Here is an 8313-nt window from a genome sequence, read left to right on the forward strand (position 1 = left end):
AATTTCCCCTGACAAATACCACCCCTAGTATAAAAATTAAAAAAGCTAAAAGTAAAACCAAAACAAAGAAAAACATTTCCAAACATTAAAAACTGAAATGAGCAAAACTCTGGTAACTAACAGAAACTAAACTTAGTTTAAAAAAAAAAAAAATCAAAGTAGAAATAAAAACTAATTAGAAGGTTTTTGTTTGTTTGTTTTTTAAACTATAATCTTGCCAAAATAGTCTGTGGATTGATTTTAATAATGTTGCTGTTGATATTTTCCAAATGTCATTTTTGAGTTGCTGTGAATGTAAAGTTACATTTGATTTCCACTGTGCTGTAGTGGAACACATTTAAACACGTCAGCATGTTTAAATGTTTCAAATACGTTTATTTCCTATAGTAAGCTAAAAGATAAAGGAGATACAATAGTCTGTAAGAATCAAGTGCATTTTTCCTGGACTGAGCGCACTCCATGCTGATGATTATGGCACCATCCTGTGGATATTTCATAGCATAGCAAATTCCATCTCATGGAATCAAAATATTCATTTCACCCCCTCTTTGCTGTCTGCTCGGCTCGGGCAGCTCTTTGTTCTTAGGTACTGAATGTTACTCTTGTCACCACTGGGTGGCAGAAGAACTCAAATTAAGGCCTACTGTTATTCTCCGCTAGAAGAAATGACATCATCCACTAAAGGTAATGGAGCACATACAGAAACCAAAGTCAGACCAGTTGGGGGGATTTTATTGTATATTTTCACAGGTAATATGGAGACAGTGACAAAAAAATAATGAAGTGAAAAAAAATCCCCACATGACAAATTTGGGAAAAAAGGAAAGTTTTAATGTAGCACTATAATTGTCTGCGTTTGTGTTTTATCAGCAATCTACAGATAAGTTTCTCAGTAAAGGAAGAAGTTTCAGGGAAAGGGCAGCCAGACACATCCCCAAAGCTTTAAATCATCTACCTGTGAAGAGGCGTGCATTTATTTACTTACAGTATAAAACAAACGTTAACGTAATTACCCAATTTTATGACGATAGTTCCTAATAGGAACGTTGTGATATGTTTCGTTAGAAAATGAGCTGCAAACAATAACCCAAAACGAGGAAACCTGTCTGAGGGCAAAGTAAAACAAACAGAACTGAATGGAGATTCCTGAAAACTGGAAGCCGGGTCGGGTCGGGTGTTAATGCAGGGTGGGTTTGTTTGCATATCATCTTGTTACTGTAGTAATAATTATGGAATTATGGAATATGACAATTTTATGAAAGCAAACACACAAAAGACAGGAAAAGGTCAACAATAAAAACATGTGTAGATAGTTTCACTTCAGAGAACATCCTGGAAGTTGTTATTTCTAATGGCATCATTTTTTAATTTTTTCATATCTCCCATGTGATCCATTCGTGTTAATGATATAAAGCTCAGAGTTTACAAATAATATGAATGTAATGAGTCAGATGAAGTTCATACACATGTTAAAGGTTTATGGCAGAGTAAATAGAGTTCAACCTTTTATTCTGAGAAAGGCTTTCTCGCATTTAATTCATTTATGTATCACAATTCTGTTTTGTGGTTCTGTTCTGGACGTAAAACCTTTTTTGACAAAGCTTATCGTTGAGGTTAGATTGGCTGACGCTGAAGCATCCATTAGCCATGCTGCTATCGTCTCCGCGTGCTGGGGCTTCCCATGATGCACTGTTTCTTTTCTATTCACCTGTTTTCTCTTTTCTTGTTTTCATGCATCACTCTTAGATTTAATCTTTATTAATTAATAAACGCCCTCCCATAATATGTCTTGTGCTACCCCCACCTCCTCAACCAGTTGTGACAGATGACTGCCCTGACCCTGGTTCTGCTGGAGGTTCCTTTTAATTTAATTTGATTTAATTCCAGAAGGCTACACTATAATGTTTTGGAATGATTGTTAATTAATTAATTAATTAAGTAACTTTAAGAAAAAAAATTGTGTTTATTGTCCCAATGTATTGCAAACCCCATGAGTCACTCTTCCCAAAGAAATGCCGCTTGGTAGATGTTTTATCATTTCCAAACTGTTCTATGTAAACCCTGGAAAAGGTTGTCTCGAAATCTCAGCAGTTACTGAAATAGCCAGACCAGACCAGCTGGTACCTATAACCATGCTGCATTCAGAGCAACTTTGCATGTTCATCTAGCCAAAAACAGAAAAAATAATGAAAATGTTATTGCAGAATAAGTAAATGAAAAAAAGCTTATTTTATTTTGTGTAAACTGTAAGTCAATATTATTAATTATATAAAACTAAACGTTACAACATTTTAAATAACAAAGTTAAAGTTAGCCAGTTATGCTATAAAGAAGAAACTGTGATGTAGCCATTACATTAAGCTAACTGACTTAAAGTTTTAATTTCGCTATCATTTTAACCATTTGATGTTGTATTAAATTGTGTTTCTATATATACATCATACATATACATGTCAACTATTTGTAATAACGGAGCATAAATTATTATTTTAAATGTTACAGTTATTTAAGCTGTTTATTTAACAAAGTTTTACTTCTTTTTATTTGTCTCTGTCTTTATCTCTTCTGTTTTGTTTTGTTTTTATCATTTTCACCCATTTATCTGCTATTTCACTAATTTGCCGTTACATTTACTGTAGCTCATTGTCTAAACGTTTTTTCCCTTCCTGGTTCCATGTGCGACTCATTCTTTTTCAATGATTGACCTTAATGACGCAGACAGGTGTGCCAGGCACTCTCACGACATGTGATGAATAGAGGCGACAGGAGAGGCCTAATAACAAGTAGGCTGCCGACAGTTAGTGTACTTTCGGTCTGTATTTGGCATACTGGTAATGATACTGCTATCATTCTTCACCTCACTCGCATCAGGGTCCTGTCTGAGTGAGTCAGCGCATTTCTGTACTTAAAATCAGTTAGGTGCCAAGTCCATTTCCTGTCTTCTTTTCTGTTTTTTTAAGCAATAAGGAACAAGGATAAGGTGTCTGCATTTTTCTCTGATGAGGCATTGCATTCCTGATGTACATCAGAGATGTAGTACTATACAAACTTAACTTGGTAATGGAATGAAAGCTTAGCTAGCAGGACAATACCTTTCAGGATAAACATTTAGATAAACTAGCTATTTTTTATATAATGTTGTGAAGAAGTCAAACTAAATATAGAAAATTCTGGATGAAAGTATAAGTTTACTGAATCCGCTGTTCAAAAGTGACTTAAAGGAAAAATGTTCCAATACATAAAGATCTCAGAAAAATACTTCTGAAAAGCAAAAAGGCAACAATGCTGAGCCTTTTTGTGTAGTTTGAACAATCTCTCCATGCCTGCGTGGGTCCTCTCCACAGTTCAAAGACATGCAGTCAGTGGGGTTAGGTCATTCAGCCCCTGAAGTGGATGGATATATTTACCTGTGTTTGACCTATCAGAATATTTTCACTAAGGTGTTGCCCTGATGTTTGCAGCAACGCCAACAACACAAATAGAAACTTCTGGGCAAAGGAAAACAAACTGACTTTCGCAGTACAACGTGCCTTGGCTGAGCACCCTTTTTTAGTAAGTTTAGAAAATCCCATGAGCTGGTTGTTTTTGTCAACTATGTTCACAAAATATAAATCAAATGTAAAATCCATGAAACAATAGTCAAAGCATATGTCTGTCTTTGTGTCCTTTTGGTCCTCCAGCTTTCTTCCACAGTCCAAAGACATGTTGGTGATCCTAAACTATGCACAGGTGTGGAACTGAGTGTGTCTGTCTCACTGTAATCTTTTCTTGGACTTGTGACGTGTCCACTGTGACCCTGTGATTTGTATAAGTGGAGCAAAGTGGATGAAGGAGAATTACTATCTTCTGGGTTATTCCATTTTGTTTAGTGTCTAATATCATAATGTGTGTACAAGGAAAAGCTTCAAAGCCCAAAGGAAGCTTTTAGCTTTTTAGCTAAAATAAACAGCAGAGACACTGTTCTGACTCCAGTCTTTTCTTCAGTCGCTTGTCTACGAAGACTGAGCTGCTGCCTCGCAGTCTGCCAGTTTCATTTTCTCAGTAGAGTTGCTTCTTCTAAGTCTCGACTCTAAAAGTTCTCAGCAGCTAGCACATCAAACCAAACCTTCTGTTTTAGGGTGAGCATGAAAGGAAATGCAGCTACACTAAACAGCAGGAGTGGACAATGAATTTTCCAAAGGGGCCACATGACAAACTGGGACTGCTGTAGAAAGCTGCCCCACTAAGCCTGTAAACAAATAAAATCAATATTAGGCACAACTGAGGCTTCCAAAGTAGTCCAGGTTTCTTGGGAAAATTAATTGGCCATTATTTATTTTGTCATACAGTATGGCAAAATGAATGAACCATGATGTTCTGTAGCTTTCTACAGGAAATCCTGATGTTTTTCTCCGATGCAGAAGATAAATCGGCACGCTGTGGCAGATATTTCATGTCGTGATGTCTTATTTTCCAATTGTGTAATGGCCCCGGTGTACGCATTTTTACAAATGCGTCCTGAAGGTGATGACTTGCATGCTATTGTGTCACAATCCGTATGATCGACCTCAACCCCAGGAAAATTCTGCAATTATGGCGCCGCTGTTTGTTTGCCATTACAACAACATACATTCCTCAGCAGCAGTTGGAAGTGCTGAACAGATAAGGGCACATTTTTTTTTACCCGAGACTGGCACGTCTGGGAAAAGCAACAGAGGAAGGACACAGTGGCGAAGGGGAAATTAGGGAAAGTGGACACTTTCACATTGAGCCCATTCCACTGAATTACGGGACAATTTTGCTCTAAAGGAGTTTTTTTTCTTTCTCCGCTGTAACAAAGAGTTGGTCACATGCCAGGCATTTTTGCATTGTGACATCCTTTTGGCATTTCCCCTTCTTTTAAACTGTGACAACACGCAAATCTGCAACCTTCAGCTATGTTTTTTCCCCCCTCTTGCTTCTGTAAGCGTCTTCTTCTTTCGTCTAGATTTCCGTTGGAGCTGTGATGTTAAATTCCACAACATCTGCAATATTTTTCCAGCCTTCATCACCTAAACAACTGTACTTCTTCCTGTTTTTCAATACGGCTTGCTCTACGTCAGCCACATTCAATTCCATTTATGGTAAACAGCCTATGAAAATGATGCGCCCACTAACACTATTTAACTTCTACACTCTAAAAACTATTGTTTAAGCTCAACAAAAAAAATTAACGCAACAGTTTCCATTAGTCTTTTTGAGTTATGATAACTTATGTTGAAATTAGATTGAACCAACAAACTATATTGAGTTACGGGAATTAAATTATCCTCCATAATCAAAGGTGATTTGAATTACCATTTACGTAATATTTGGTAGCTTAAAAACATATTTTTAAGTTGTTTACTCATAAAAATTATGTTCCTCCAATTACTTTTTCCACATTATTTGAAATGATTTTTAAGTGTTATGTAATTAATTACAGCAATTACAAAAACAATTTTTTAAAGTTCATTATTTAAAATATTAAGTTGCTGATTTTCATCATTATTATCATCATTTTAGCTTTCTCTTATTTTTTTTTTATTGTAATAGCTTTTAAGAAAGGAATTCATTCAACATTTTTTTTTATCAAATAACTTTTTTATTTTTTTAACAGTAGGCATTTCAACACTTTGTATTTAAAAAGTGAAAATAAACCAGAAATTTAGATTTATACCATCACAGCCAAGTTATAGAATATGCCTTTATGTATTTAACACCACAGAAACAAATGTGTTCAATTGGTAAAAAATCTACTTAGAAAACATTTTGTTGCAGTAATACTTCCATGCAAGTGTTCAGTAAATGTTAACTTTCAATGCCTACCAAACTTTACAAGATCTTGCATCTTTCTATTACACAATGTAGCAAACACCTTTAAGATCAATTTTACACATACAGGATTCAAAACAGTTAACAATTTTTGAAACAGAGTCAACATCTTTAACATAATGATGGTTCCATCAAGGTCAAGGAACAGCTTCTGAACAACTTCAAAAGTATATTTGCATTAGCTCAGATTGAGAGCATATATTATGCCCATGAGCAAAACACAGCACCTTGGGAAATTCTGGCCCTCCATTATTTTTGTTTCCTCCACCACAATGGTTGCAGTCTTATGGTTAGATCCAGGGGTGTACCGGTCACTGATGATGGCAGTTTTCATCACCTGCCTTAAGTTCTTTGGTGTCCTTGTAAAGCAAATTTTAAAAAATAGGTTAGTGAATTATAGATTAGACTTTTATACTTACTGAATCTTAATGAATTCAGATGATCAATGGAACACACACACACACACACACACACACACACACACACACACACACACACACACACACACAATGCTGAATTACTTACACCAAACTCCATGAAAAGGTCCTCGTCCTTCTCTCCAAGGAAAGTGATAAGGCAGCAGATGGCTACTTCTCTGCGTGTTTCAATTGTATTGTGCTATTTAAGAAAAAATAAAGTGTGAGTATAAAATACATGGGTGACTGACAACAAAGTGCATTTCAAAGCTACCCAAAGTCTAAATAGTTGTCCTACCTCAAGAAGCATGTCCTTGATCTGCCTGATTCTCACTCCCTTAGCTCCTCCCCTTGATAAAATGACATCCATCAGTTTTGGGGTGCAATGGTCAAGTGTAGCCATTCAAGGCTTACAGTGGTTATTCTCTTGAACTCCTCCTTTATCTGTAGACCACACAAACAGAAGAATTAAACCTTGCAGACTATTAGCTATACTGCATTAATGAATGCTGTAATACATTATTTAAAGAGGATAGAAGTGATCTAAGGCTACCCCAAGTTTTGAGGGAACAAAAACAATCTTGGTGAAGACAAGGGAGACTTCCCCACCATAACCGTGGTGTAATCTCTAATGTTTAAGCAACCCTGTTTTTGCAGAGGTTTCGAATTTACACATTGTTCACTCCCAGCCCATTTTGTAAAAAATGTGTCCCAACTTAACAAAGCACTAATGACCCTACATTATCACACTATACTAACTGCTTACATAAAGTCTTAATATTAAGTAGATTCACATTGTTAATGCCAGAATAATGCTATTTGAATGACATTAACAATATTTCACACAATCTGATTTAAAAAAAAAAAAAACCCCAAAAAAACAAAACAAAGATAGCTACAGCTCTTAAGATCAAGAACAATACTTACTTTAAGCTGTATCACAATACTAACCAAAATCATTTACAATGTAATATTACGTATAGGTCATGCAAGTTTTATAAAGACATAAAATAGGTGAGCCAGATGGAAAAAAGAAGCCTCTAGGTTATCCCTCTGACAAAACTATTCACAGTTTAAGGCTTCCAATTTTGGTAAAAAGAAAAACAAAATCAGCCTAAGATCGAAATTAGATTGCACTGTGTAGCAAAACTTTAACCACGCTTTTCCTAGCCACAGTTGCACTCTCTAGCTGAAGACTTTTGTCAAATGAAACTTTATAAGTCTTATCCTCTGCTGTGCTAAAGTTTAGAATGGCTAGCATTAGCTACATGTGGTAGTGCAAAGTATTTCCTTATCTGTATGAGCATCACATCATACACAAATCCACTACAGGTGACTAGCACAAATGCTTTGCTTTGGTAGAACTGTTATTTGTAAATGAAATGTTACTTACCTTGAAATGTCTTTTACAAAAGCTTGCACCATGCAACTCAACATGTGTGAATTTGCCCAGCTAGTTAAGTCGGTAGGGGAGGGAATTTGAAATCAGAAGTTACAGTGGAAAAAAATAAGTTATGTATTAAATTTCTTTAAGTAATTACAACTTGAATTTTATTTTGAACCCACTAACATTGGGATTTAATTTCAAATTACATATAAAATTAATTTAATGTAATTACCAACATTATTATTTCAACACAACCCAAAAAAATAAAGTTTGCAACTTAGAAGGTCTATCTTAATCAATAAATTAGAATTTTTATGTTGCAGCCATGGATTTAATCAAGTGGTGGTAAAAGGCCTGATGAATTACTTTTTAGAGTGTAGAGATTGATTAACGACTGTTCCTACATGGAACACACTGCTGCTGAATTATTATTATTTGATTTACTAATGAAGGATACAATATCCATATAAGATTTTAGTGACAAAATGAAGTATTTAATCCTCTGGTCAAATACTTCATGATCTTCAGGTTAGCAAACATCTCTGCAGGGATTTTCTCCAAGTCCTTAAGGTTTCTCAACTGTCGCCTGAATATACAGAACTTCAGATCTTTGCATGAGGTTCTTATATTTTGAGGCATATTTATACGCCTCAGTATTGGTAATGCCAATACTTCAGG

General features: G+C 35.4%; 1 long non-coding RNA gene across 1 annotated transcript; it reads right to left on the bottom strand.

Moving 5' to 3' along the window:
* Window positions 1-5466: 5466 nt before the first annotated feature.
* Window positions 5467-6855, bottom strand: LOC143414734 (uncharacterized). Its single transcript, XR_013095430.1, has 3 exons — window positions 6547-6855; window positions 6358-6450; window positions 5467-6191 (listed from the first exon to the last, which is right to left on the bottom strand). It is a non-coding gene; the product is annotated as an uncharacterized LOC143414734 (long non-coding RNA).
* Between the last annotated feature and the right edge of the window lie 1458 nt (window positions 6856-8313).

This window comes from Maylandia zebra, linkage group LG22 (genome assembly GCF_041146795.1).
Source record: "Maylandia zebra isolate NMK-2024a linkage group LG22, Mzebra_GT3a, whole genome shotgun sequence".
NCBI lineage: Eukaryota > Metazoa > Chordata > Actinopteri > Cichliformes > Cichlidae > Maylandia > Maylandia zebra.